Source organism: Dasypus novemcinctus, chromosome 14 (genome assembly GCF_030445035.2).
Source record: "Dasypus novemcinctus isolate mDasNov1 chromosome 14, mDasNov1.1.hap2, whole genome shotgun sequence".
Classification (NCBI taxonomy): domain Eukaryota; kingdom Metazoa; phylum Chordata; class Mammalia; order Cingulata; family Dasypodidae; genus Dasypus; species Dasypus novemcinctus.
This window is the reverse complement of record NC_080686.1, coordinates 51112968-51126888: the sequence shown is the minus strand read 5'-3', so window position 1 is coordinate 51126888 and position 13921 is coordinate 51112968. Positions and strand designations below refer to the sequence as shown.

General features: G+C 35.7%; 1 long non-coding RNA gene and 1 pseudogene across 2 annotated transcripts in view; one reads left to right on the top strand and one right to left on the bottom strand.

Annotated features, from left to right (window-relative positions):
* Positions 1-13527, top strand: part of LOC131273275 (uncharacterized) — a 90138-nt gene extending 76611 nt beyond the window's left edge. For both annotated transcript variants that reach the window (XR_009180444.1, XR_009180445.1), the window contains one exon: positions 12924-13527. This is a non-coding gene — a long non-coding RNA (uncharacterized lncRNA). The remainder of the gene's footprint in view (positions 1-12923) is intronic.
* LOC101410874 (Y-box-binding protein 1 pseudogene) lies at positions 10756-11716 on the bottom strand (annotated as a pseudogene).
* Positions 13528-13921: the final 394 nt, after the last annotated feature.

Genomic DNA, 13921 nt, shown 5'->3' with positions numbered 1-13921 from the left:
CACCATTTTGACTTCACCTCCAGCCTGAGGGGAAACCAGGACCAAAAATTACAGTGAGAGTAGGAACTGCATCAGCCTACAGTCCTAACTAGACTTCAGTCATGCCTCTGGCAGGGAAGAGGCTGGTGGGCCCTACACCAGCCTATCCAGGTAACTGCAGATAACTTTCCCTGACACAGACTAAAAATTGGAAGTCTACAGGGGCAACTGCAGTCATCTTGGACCCTCATTGCAAAAATTGCAGCCCACACCTGCAGCTCCATCCCTGCCCCAGACACGGGAGAAAGGAATGAAGCTTCATTAGACTCTCTGGGCAACTACAGTATAGGCCTACAAGACTTAAATTATTACACACAGCTGTGACTCTGTCCCTACCCCTGGCAAAGGAGAAAGTTGGAAGAAACTTCATTGGTCCCTGCTGCAATGAGGGCAGCTTGAGCCTTCACAGCTCACAGCACCAACTACATGCTTGACTCCTACTGAACAACCAGTAAGGGAGAAAGGGCAGGAAGCCCAAGACTAAAGAGAAAAACTGCCTACAGAATAAATATTCTAGTAAGCCAGATGCAAAGACACCAACAAAAAATTACAATCCACACCAAGAAACAGGAAGCTATGAATCAGTTAAAGGAACAAGATAACCCTCCAGATGACAAAAAGAAGTTGAGACAACTAATCAGAAATGTACAAACAAATCTCCTTAATGAATTCAATGAGATGGCTATGAGACATTAAGAAGACATTGGATGAGCACAGAGAGGAATTTGAAAGCATCAATAGAAAAATAGCAGATCTTATGGAAATGAAATGTGCAATAAATGAAATTTTAAAAACATTGAATCATATAATAGCAGATTTGAGGAGGAAGAAGAAAGGATTGGTGAGCTTGAAGAAATGGCCTCTGAAAGTGAACATACAAAAGAACAGATGAAGAAAAGAAGGGAAAAGAATTGACAAGTTCTCAGGGAACTAAAGGACAGCAAAGTAAATTGCAAACATACATGTCATGAGTGTCCCAGAAGGAGACTAGAAGGGAAAAGGGGAAGAAGGAATATTTGAAGAAATAGTGGTAGAAAATTTCCCAACCCTATTGAAGGACATAGATATCCATGTCCAAGAAGCACAACATACTCCCATCTGAAAAAATCCAAATAGACCAACTCCAAGATACTATCAGAATGTCAAATGCCAAAGCAAAGAGAGAATTCTGAGAACAGCAAGAGAAAAGCAATGCATAATACATAAGGGATATCCAATAAGAGTAAGTGCTGATTTCTCACCAGAAACCATGGAGGAAAGAAGGCAGTGGTCTGATATATTTAATATATTACAAGAGAAAAACTTCCAGCCAATCTTATATCCAGCAAAACTGTTTTACAAAAATGAGGGCAAAATTAGAATATTCACAGATCAACAGAAACTGAGAGAATTTCTAAGCAAGAGCCCAGATTTTCAGGAAATACTAAAGGGTGTGCTAGAGCCTGAAAAGAAAAGACATGAGAGAGAGAACTGGAAGAGAGTCTAGAAATAAAGATTATATCAATAAAAGTAACTGAAAGTGTAAAAAGAGTGGACTGATGAAAATAAAATATGACAGATAAAACTCAAATATTCAGGAATCATCTTAACCAATGATGTAAAGCTCTTATATTCAGAAAACTGCAACGCAATGTTAAAAGAAATTTTAAAAAGTCCTAAATAACTGGAAGAATATTCCATGCATATGGATTGGAAGACTAAATATCATTAAGATGTCATTTCTACTCAAATTGAAATACAGATTCAATGCAATAAAAATTCCACCATAATTTTTTTTAAAATTGAATACATGATCATCAAATTTATTTGGAAGGGTAAGGGGTCCTGAATAGCTAGAAACATCAATAAAAGGAAAAGTGAATGTTCACCTCCAGACTTTAAATCATATTACCTAGCTAGAGTGGTAGAAACAGCTTGGTCCTGGCCTAAAGACAGACTCATAGACCAATGGAGTCAAATTCATGGTTCAGAAACAGACCCTCACATGTATGGTCATGATTTTTGACCAGCCTGTCAAACCCATACAGCTTGAGCAGAACAATCATTCAACAAATGGTGCTGAAAGAATTGGATATCCATAGCTGAGAAAGGAAAGAGGACCCTTATCTCATACCTTATCCAATAATTAACTCAAAATGGATCAAAAACCTAAAAATAAAAGCAAGAGTCATAAAACTTATAGAAGAAATTTTAGGAAAATATCTTCAAGATCTGGTGGTAGGTGGTGTATTCTTAAAGGAGATAAGAGGAGGACTGAGATGGACTTCTGATATTTAATATATGTAGAAGTTTTAATTAGCTTTACTGTAAAAATGTGGAAATGTATAGAGTGGATGGTAACACATAGTGAGTAACAGCTAGTTTATAAATGGGGGTGTGCCTGAAAATGGTAGTCTAGGTATGTAAATACCAATTGACAGAATGTTAGATAATAATCTAGGGACTGAATAACACAGTAAACCAAGAGGTGGATAAGCATTGTGGTTGATGGTAAGAGGCAAGAGTGTTCTTTGTGAACTTGAGCAAATGTACATCACTACTGCAGGGTGTTGGGAATTTGGAGAAGAATGGGAAAAATACAGTATGTGACCTATGGGCCGTGGTTAGTAGTAATACTATAATATTCTTGTATCTATGCAAAAGATATACTGTGTTGATAATGAGGGAGTATGGAAAATGTGAGCCAAATGTACATGGACATGGTAACAATCAGATGATATTATCTTATCTGTAGCAAATGTCCCACCACAGTGTGGTGTGTTGATGGAGGGGTGTTGTTTGGGAATTCTACCCACGTGCATGATTGTTTTATAAATTTACAACTTCTGTCATAAAAAATATACTTAAATAATAATAGGGTGGGTTGGGGGAAAAACACACCAAATGTAAGATAAGGACTATGATTAATAGTAAGATTTTGACAATATTCTTTCATAATTTGTAACAAACTTTTCACAACAATGCAAGGTGTTTGTGGAGTGTTGATGTATGGGACCCTTGTATGATGTTATGCATGTTTGCTTTGTAAGTTCACAAATTTTAGTATACACTTTTTGTTTATGTATGTTCATATATAAATGAAATAAAGATAATAATAATAGGGTTGGTTGGGGGAAAAATACTTTGGTTAGTTGTAATATTTTGACAATGCTCTTTAATCATTTATTTAAAAGGTTTAACAACAATGAAAGTTATTGGAGGTAGGGTAAGTTATGAGAGTCCTGTATGATGTTACATATGTTAGTTTTGTAAGTTCACAACTATTATTATATTTATTGTTTATATTTGTTTATGTATGAGTAATATATTTCAATAAATTAATTTTTAAAAATGTCATTTATCATAGCATTAACAACATGAAATACTTGTGAGTGAATTTTCAAGTGCAAGACCTGTAAAATGAAATTCTTCTCTGAGAAATTAAAGAATACATGAATAAATGGAGGTATATATCCTAAGTTCATAAATTAGAAAACATAATATTTTTAAGATATCTTTTATTTTCAAATTGATCAAAGAAATCAACACAATACATGTAAAATCCCACAGGATTTTTCTTTTTCATTGTTGTTTGTTTATATTTGAAGAAACAGATTGTACAGTTTCTATAGAAACACAAAGAATCTGGAATAGCCAAAATAATTTTGAAAATGAAGAACAATGTGGTTCTTCATTTCAAGATCTAGTAAAGCTAAAATAATAAACACAATTTGATTTTAGTATAAAAATAGTTGTAGAGATCAATCAAATTGAATATAAGTAATGTAAGTATGTTATTGCTTGAAGGAACATTGGGAAGAACAGTTTCTAAAATCTGTCATAGGTTCTGTTTTTCTTTTTTATTTTCAGAGAGGAGAATCCAAAGGCATGAATAATAAAGGAAAAATAAATACATTCACTTTTATCAAAACTTAAATGTTCTACATTTTGAAAGAGACTTCTGAGAAAATGAAAATATGCAGCACAAAATGGGAGAAAGTATACATATATCTGACAATAGACTGGTATCCAGAATAAATAATAAATTCTACAACTCAATAACAAAAAAAAATCAACCCAATAAAAATTGATAAAATATTTGAAAAGACATTTCACATAGAAGGTACAAAAAAGATTAATAACTATCTAATATCATGCTGAATACACAGGAAGGTGCTATAACAATAAGCTTAATAAACCACAAGACACTAGTGCTTGCTCATTAAAATAAAAAAGGCTGGCAATATTAAGTGCTGGCAAAGATGTGGAGCCCCTGGAACCCTCAGCCATTGCTGATTGGGTTGTACAGTGACTTTGGAAAATTGTTTGGCCGTTTCTTATAAAGCTAAAAATACACTTACTATATGACCCAGGAATTCTACTTCTAAGAAGTGACCAAAGAGAAATGAAAATATATTTGCATAAAAGACCTTTGTGATAATATTTATAACAGCTTTATTCACAATAGCCCAAAACTGGAAATAATCCATATGTCCATTTTGGGTGAAAGGATAAAGAATTATGGTATATTAAAATAATGGATTACTGCTCAGCAATAAATTGAAACAATTTATATGGATTTCAAAATAATATGCTGAGTAAAGAAAGGGAACAAAGAACAGCATATTGTATTATATAATTTTATGAAATTATATTTATAAAATAGCTAAATGGTTGCTTGGAGCCAAAAAGGAGCCAAAAAGAATGTTTTTTTGGGGTGATATTAATGTTCTATAATTTGGCTGTGGTAGTGGTTACACATTTGTATATATTTGTCAAAACTCATCTAACTTGGTTTAAAATGGGGACTTTTATCATGTGTAAATTATACCTAAAAAAAGGTGGTTAAAAAAACAACCAATGCTACTTTTAAAGCATAGGTGAGAAAAAAGGAAGAGAACTAATCTTTTTGACATAAAATAAAAATAGTTGCCATTTATTAGGGACTTAGGATATGCCGGGCCCTTGTCTAAGTACTTTAAAGCACTATCCCACTTAATCCTCTCAACATCCCTGAGAGGTAGAAAGTATTACTAACTCTGTCTTATAGATGAGGGAAGTTTTAGAGAACAACAAAGCTAAATTTTTCTTGGGTTAAGCACTCAAGGATTATTTAGTATTTTCTTAAAGTTTCTAGAAAGCTAAAGAATTTCCGTTTCTACTTTTTAAATTGCTTTTTCTTGGCACTGAGATTTAGTCTAGTTCCTGTGCAGTGAAACCTTGAAAATCAATATATCTGTTTAACAGTTTGCAATCTCTGGAATTCTCATTGAGACTTTCTTCCTATACAAAAGGTAGAACAAAACGATGGCTTCAACTATTATCAAATGTAAAATGAAACCAAGAAATGGAAAAAGTAGTCTAGTTTTAAATGTAAGCTATATATAAACATCTATGATACATGCATGCAGTTTCTTTCAAAATACTTGGTAATTTTCCCATACTTAACTTTTATAGAGGAAAACTGAAAATTTAAAAAATATTTTAAATATAGATATTCTAAAATAATATTTTAAATATATTTTCTGAGGCATAGGAGACTTAACAAAATTAATATTAAATACATTATTTTGCTATGTGCATAACATTTGGATGGCAGTATTATTCGATTTTATTTAGGCAATAGTTGATTAAAAACCAACTTACCAGAAGGAATATTTGACTTTCCACAAATTCCCATGTCCTTAATGTATAATTCAGAATGTCATATTCAACAATGTCCTTAGTGTCTTCTAAAGTCTCCTTCCTCCTACATATCTTTTCACTTCTTTTCTACAGTTAGTTCTTATTGACATTAGAGAGGAAATGAAAAAAATTTTATTTGCTCCAACAATTTAAGATCTTTACATAATGTTTTGAAAAGAGATTAATAACATGCCACTTTTCAGGTGCTTATCTCACAACTAGAAGGCATGTGAATGAATGTATAACTTACATACATAATAAAACTAAACACATATTAAAAAAACCCCACCTAAGAGTATGATATCTTCACTGGTAGAAGAATAGAGAGAATGTTTGCTGAACTTTTGTGTACAGACATCGAAGAACAATTTCTCTTTGCTGATTTTTTTTTCTTTCTATTAAACAAAGCTACCAACCGCAAATCAGTATTCAACGGAACTCCCAAAGTATCCAGCAATCACAAGAAAACTGGATAATACAAGTTTGAGACTCAGAGAAAAATCATTGCATAGTGAAAACCATCTTTTTGTGTGTGTGAAATTCAATAAATTTAGCACATTTATTAAACATGTGCAAGACATTGAGGTAGGCCACAGGAGAGAGAACAAGACAGACTGTTTATATGTTCTTGAAGCTTACAGTCTACTCTTCGAATTGTTGGGTTATTTTTATTCACTCATAATCACATTTAATGAGTATCTTTTAACTGCTAACTGCTGAGGATAGAGTGATAAATATTAGGTAGTGCATTCAAGAATGAATAAACAAACAATTATTCAAAACTGTGTTCAAAACTGTGGTATGAGTGATGTGTGATAAAATGATATGCCATGAGAGAATGTAGGAAGGACATTAATATGTAATTCCCTTTAGAGGCCAGAATCAGCACAAGCCCCTCCTGATTCATAAATAGGATTGACGCTCCAGCAAGCTAATCAGGCTAATGGATAAATTTCTTGATAATGTGTCTTTCCTAATAGTTTCAACTTAGCTAACAAGGATGTTGTGGAGAGTAAGAACTTCTTTGCCAAGTCGTATTATAGACCCTTTAACAAGTGTGAGTACAAACCGATGTTTCAATTATCAGGTTACACAGTTTAATTTATAGCTCTGAATTGTATATCATGTTTCTTTAATGCAGCCTCGACAACTAAGTGGCTGTGGTTCTGTCAAGTCACTTAAACTATGTGCTTATGTTATCCTAGATGGTGAAGAGAGTAACATTTATTTTCTCATCTATTTTATAAAGATTGTATAGTGATGGATAGAATAGATTGTAATGGAGCAACACAGTTAGATTCCAATGGAGAAAAATGGCACGTAAGAACAAAATACTCTGATGCCATCAATTCGCATTAGGGAAGAAGAGTAATAATAAATTTCAGCATTTTTATCTTTCAAAGAACGCTTCTTTGCAATAAGATGTCAGTGACAATGGGGAGGCAGTTCCAAGGCTATGATGAGGACAGGCATGAGTAAATTCCCTCCAGTCCCAGACTGAATTTCTCTTTTCATTTGGGAAAATAAAGGCCCTCTGAACTCTTTCAGAGATGATCAGGAAAATGTTCAACTAGTATTCTACCTCCTGAAAAGTAGCTACTGAAGCATTTTAACCATAAGGAAGCACATTATTCCTCTAACTGACTGCATCAAGCTAGCAACAAATGTGCTATTGTCATGTGACTTGTTACCCTACACATTCTTGTAAAATAATGCTTTATGATTACAAGGTCCTGCCCATGTTTCACTACTATAGGATTACCAATGAATGTGTGTACAACAGGAATGTGCAACACATAAATACACACACAGAAGGTTCATAATTAGATGGTTACGTGTGAGAAATTATAAGTTAAAAGGAAATGTTTCAAGATCATATCTGGGGCCCTTTAGAGAGAAAACGGGTAAGAGCAGAACATTAAACTACATGTTGAATGCTATGTAGAAAAATGTACTACTAAACCCAACCCAAGTCCATTTGAGGAGCACAAACGTAGATTTAGTCTTTCACAAAAAAAATTTCATGAAATTCCAAGTTTAATGTCTGTCAAGCTAATCAAACAAATTAATTCTGTCCATTAGTAAGTGGCCTGCAGTTCAGTTTGTAAAAATTTAAACCTGTGGTAGATAGCAAGCCGCATAAATGTATTGGAAACATTGGTGCTAATGTTCACTTGTGAACTTCACAAGAGAGAATTTGAGATCCAGAGAGAGAGACAGAGAGACAGAGAGTGTTAAGGAATTAATATAGGTAAAATTAAGTGACTTATACCTTCCTTTCTCAGAACTACTCTGGCATGTACTTATTTTTACTTTTTATACTTCTATTTGACCAAGTTTCTCTCAATCACTTTATCAAAAGCTGCCATTCAGAAAACTCTGGAATAAATTTACAAATAGTATAGACACAAATCATCTTGTGACCTTCCACATGAGGTATGTGCTTTGGACTCAGTAAGAAGTGCTTTGAGCACCAGCTGAGGGATACTAAGAGCAGATGACATATTCCATGTAATTCATTGCATTTGAAATAGAGAGATGCTTTCTACATGTGGCTAGTGAGTGGAATTTGTGCAGATCAATTTTATGTTTCACATACGGCTATAAATATCACATAGCAATGTTGTATATAACAAAATCTGGGATTATGTGGGGAAATACAGATGCATAAAACATATTTCTTTCCTTAAAAAGCTTAAATATAACTCAGACAATCAAACGGATACACATATAGTATTTAACAACTTTAAGAAATGCATAACAATGAACTATGGAGTTAGAAGTCTAAAAAATTAGATTTAAATTCAACTTTAGTGACTTGCTAAATATGAACTCTTTAAGCTTTAGCTTCATCATCTTTAAAATTGTTAAATATTATTGTAGCTTAGAGCAATTAAGATAACATGTCAAAATGTTTCAATGGTTTTGATCTATTATATATATGTACATACGTTGTTCTTAGAAATATACTTGTAAAAAAAAAGGTATCTCTGAAAAGAATTTTTTTGGCTATCAGTTTATTTCACTGTTAACTTTTGATACATTATCGATATAATCAAACCTCCTGGATGTTTGTATTTGAATGGAAATTTTTTTTTAAGATTTATTTATTTATTTCTCTCCCCATCTCCCTCCCTCCCCACCCCAGTTGTCTGTTCTCTGTCTTTATTTGCTGCGTCTTCTTCTTTGTCCGCTTCTGTTGTTGTCAGTGGCACAGGAATCTGTATTTCTTTTTGTTGCGTCACCTTATTGTGTCAGCTCTCCGTGTGTGTGGCACCATTCCTGGGCAGGCTGCACTTTCTTTCGTGCTGGGCGGCTCTCTTTATGGGGTGCACTCCTTGCGCGTGGGGCTCCCCTACGCGGGGGACACCCCTGCGTGGCAGGGCACTCCTTGAGTGCATCAGCACTGTGCATGGGCCAGCTCTACACGGGTCAAGGAGGCCCGGGGTTTGAACCATGGACCTCCCATGTGGTAGGTGGATGCCCTAACCACTGGGCCAAGTCTGCTTCCCTGAATGGAAAATGAAGGAATTTTAATCTTTTGTTGTTAATGGGAATTAAAATCACCTCCTAGAGTAAGTTCTCAGTGGATGTTACATCTTAAATTCTAAAGCTCTCACTAAGTCATCCATATTACAAAAAATGAAGCATGAATGTGTCCTAGGAACTCTGTGCACATTTCCCATGGTCTAGAATTGTACAAGCCTTGCTGCTGTTCTCATTTGTGGTGTTGGTAGAATATGTGTTTATGAAAGCATGAAAGAAGGAAAGCCTGCAAAGGATGGGACCCTTGCTGAATAGCCAAAAACATATTGAAAAAGAAACACAAAACTGGAGGAAGGAATCACATTACTTGACTTTCAAACATACTACAAAGCTACAGTGGTCAGAATTGCACAATATTGGCACAAGGATAGACATACCGACCAATAGAACAGAATTGAGAGTTCTAATATAGATACTTGTATATGCAGTCAACTGATATTCAACAAGGCCACCACACTCACTCAACTGGGAGAGAATGGCCTCTTCAACAAATGGTGCTTGGAGAACTGTATATCCATATCCAAAAGAATGAGTGAGGATTGCCATTTCATACCCTATACAAAAATTAATTCAAAATGGATCAAAGACCTAAATATAAGAGTCAAGACCATAAAGCTTCTAGAAGATAATATAAGGGAGCATCTATGAGATCTTATAGTAGGAAATAGTTTATAAACTTTACACTCAAATCACAAGCAATGAAAGATAAAAGAGATAAATGGAAACTCCTCAAAAGTAAAAAAGTTTGTGCTTCAAAGGAGTTGGTCAAGAAAGTGAAGAGGCAGCCTGATCAATGAAAGGAAATATTTGATAACCATCTATCCAATAAAGGCTTAATATCCAGCATATATGAAGAAATCCTACATCTTGAAAATAAAAAGACAAACAACCCATTTAAAAATTGGGCAAGAGATTTGAATAAACACTTCTCCAAAGAAGAAATACAAATGACTAAAAAGCTCATGAAAAGATGCTCAGTATCACTAACTATTAGGGAAATACAAATCAAAATTATAATGAGATACCATCTTACACATATTAGACTGGCAACTATTAAAAAAAAACAGAACTTCAAGTGTTGGGGAGGATGTGGAGATAAGGGGCTATTATTTAAGACCTTTATTAACAGGTGCTTGCGGTTTGTTGAATTTAAAAAGAAATCAAGTTGTAAAATTTTATTACAAATTAAAGATGAGTTTCAAAAAACTCAAATTGACCAGATATGAAACAATTTAAAAACCTTTAAAGGTGTATTGAGGAAAAACTAGCCTTTTTACAAAACATGTTTGTCATTATCAAAAAGAGATGTCTTTAGGTAAAAATAATAAAAACCCCATGCTGTATAGATATGTAGTTAGTTCTAGTTATCTGGTCAATGGGCAAAAAGCAGGCACTGAAGGTCTTCAGCTCCAATCTTTTATTCATTTCATATTGCTAGAATTTCATATTCATTTCTTCTTGTTGGTTGCCAAAACTAGATAATGGCTAGAGATGGTAAGCAGGCATTTACTCAGTCCCACCCAGCTCAGCCTCGGGAGCTGACAGATGCTCAGCTGATGGATCCACTGCTTTTGTCTCTTTGCCATCTTGCTGTTTAGGGTTTTCTGGGCACCTTCATCCATAATTGAAGTTACACTGGTACTGATGTTAAGATGGCTGCTGACCTTGGGTCTCAACTCCTTGATTTTCCTTATCATCTTCATAGCCGTCCCCTCTAGGCCGTCTTTGGCAAGAAGGGCCCCTGGGGAACCGTGGACTGTAAGCCTGATGCATATTCTGTCTCACTGGTCTACCTTGTTCTCTTGCACACTGGTTGTCAGCACCCTCCAAACTTCTCTTTTCAAAGGAGGGCTGGGATCCTGTGGTGGAGCCCACAGGGTCTCCACCTGTAGTAAGATGGGAATCGGCTCCTGCCACTGGGCTGTGTTGGGGGGCCTGGCCTTCGGGAGCACTCTCTGATCCCTCCTTTTCCCCACTCTCACTGTTCTGGTAATTTTGCTGATTATTGCATGGAGGACCCCTAAGACGTGGACAATGTCTGTAATGGTTTTGGCCTGTTGAATGTTTATTGCCTTGCATTGGAACTCCACCAGGGCCTCCGCTCCCTTTTCTTCTTCAACAACATCAAACTCCACAGTCTCTCCATCTCCTGCGCTGCCAAGGTGCCTCCTGGGGTTATTATTCTTTATGGAGGTCTGATGTACAAGTACATCCTCCTCGGTGTCATTTCTGTTGATGAAACTGTGTCCGTTTCTTACATTGAACCATTTTACTTTCCCAAAACCTTTGGTGGGAGGACCTTCCTGTCCCTGCCAGCAGATGCCGCTGATGTAAGGCCTCTGGGGACACCACCCCTGCCCCTGGTACTGGGCTGGGTGTTGGCAGTGCTGAGAGTGGGGGTGGCAGGCGGCTGCTGGGTGAGAGTGGGGGTGGCAGGCGGCTGCTGTGTCTCAGTCTCACTGCTCATGCTTGAGGTGATGGTTTGGCATCTGCAGCTACTCCTGGGATATGATGGTAACTAGGCCAGCAGAAGCGGCGGGACTGCTCAGGGCTCTCTCCTACATTCTTTATATGCATTATTTCTTCTATTCCTTTATAACCACTCTATGTAAAACTACTTTAATCTCTATTTTATCCATGAGTTCACACAACTGCAGGAAGGGGGAACCAGAATTTGAATTCTGATAGTGTAATCCAGAGCCCACATATTTAAAAACTATGTAAATATCTTCTATGACCTACTATGCACTTTATATGCATCAAGACTAATCATTCTATCAGGTAAATCTGTTTCACAACTGATGTGACTCAATTAATTATAGGTGTATGGCAAAATATGGATCCTATCATCAGGCAAACTTGAAGAGGTTTATGTTGCCAGTGCACCAGGACCTGACCTTTCTCTTAGTTTCTAAGGGCTGTCAAAAGAAACTACCACAACTAGGTGACTTAAAAGTAGAGAAAATTTTGTATCTCCCTTCTGAAAGGTAAAAATCTAAAATCGAGTTTCGGGCAGCACCATCCTCCTTCTGAACTGTGCAGAGGAGAATCCTTCCTTGCCTCTTCCTGATTCTGGTGTCTGCTGGCATGGGGACCCAAAGCCCCCCCTCTAAGTCCTCAGCACACAGCTGCCTGTGTGACCCAGACATATGTTAAAGGTTACTACCCTTCCTGGAGGGGAGAGGATGCATAGATGGGTATCATAAGCTATAGTCTTCCCAAAGCAGTAAACGTCCTTGGTAAATGTTCTTCCTACAAGCATAGTGAAAACATCACCAAACATGTGATGTTTCATGTGATGTTTCAGCAGGGACTCTGTTCTTATACCTTATGGACTGTCCTTCTTCTGAAACCCCTTATATCATCCGTTGGTTCCCTGCCACTTTGAGGAGCGTTACTTCATTCTCTGAACTGCTGCCATCATAGGTTCTCTCCTGTTCATAAGTCCCAATAAAGTTTACACCTGACCAAGTACCAGGTGCATTCTTTGGTCTCATAGCCTCTCCAATTTGTGCCCTTCAAGAAGTGGTTTGTAACAGCTTAAATCCTTGGCATTCCTTAGTTTGCAGATATATTTCTCTAATATTTGCCTCCATCTTTACATGAGCTTCTTCCCTAAGCCTTATGAGCCCTGATTGTAAGAGACTAATACTTCATTTCTCTTGTACTACTAGCTCTTGGAACCCATCATCATGATGCAAGAAGCCTAAGGAGATACATGAAGATGCCCACATGGAGATTAACCAACACCCCTGGCTGATGGGGCCTAGATGAGCTCCTAAATGGAAGCCAGCATGAACTTGTCAACTATGTGAATGTTTCTTCTTAAAGGTGGATCCTCTAGCCTCAGTCAAGCTGTCCCAGCTGGTACTACTTGGAGGAAAGATGTTGCATCCTTATTGCAGATTTGTGAAAAAAATGAGGGAATATTGTTGCTTTAGGTCATGAAGTTTAGGGGTAACTTATAAGCAATAAATACTAGAACAAGGAGTCCCGTAAAAACTTGTTCTAGAGTAATTGTTCAGAAAGCACATGAGAATTCTGCATATAAAAGCTTCATCTTACTTTGATATCATTGTTATAAAAATTCAGTTATTTTCAAAATATATTCATACTCTTACAAGAAAATTTAATATAATATTTTTAGTTGTAAAAAGAAGGGCATTTCAATCTTATAATACAATTCAATTGTAATTTTTTGAATGATTCTAAACATGATTTACAGTTTTTTTACCCATCAGTGCAAAGTTTTATGTTGATGACAGCTGTCAATACTTAGAAGACATTATCATTAAAATTTTATTCAAACATAAACTTGATTTTGAAAATAAAACTTCTGTTCGTGGATCAAGTTTAATTTGCTTATGAAACTGCATTATACAAATTTAATATTAATATATTCTCTAACATTTTTATTTTTCCAGTGAATATGTAATATAAACCTAATTGGTGCACAGAGCCCAATAAAAATGTACACAAATTCCCTCCATTTTAATGCTATGTGTCATAAATAGAAGAGTTTGCAAACACTAATGTAAACAATACTGTCCTCATTTTAAGTTATAGGAAACAAATACAGAAAATTTAAGTATGTTGCCTCAGATCATACAAGGGTAAATTATGGAAAAAATTAGAATGAAGACCTGTTTAAACCCAAACTCATGGTTTTTCT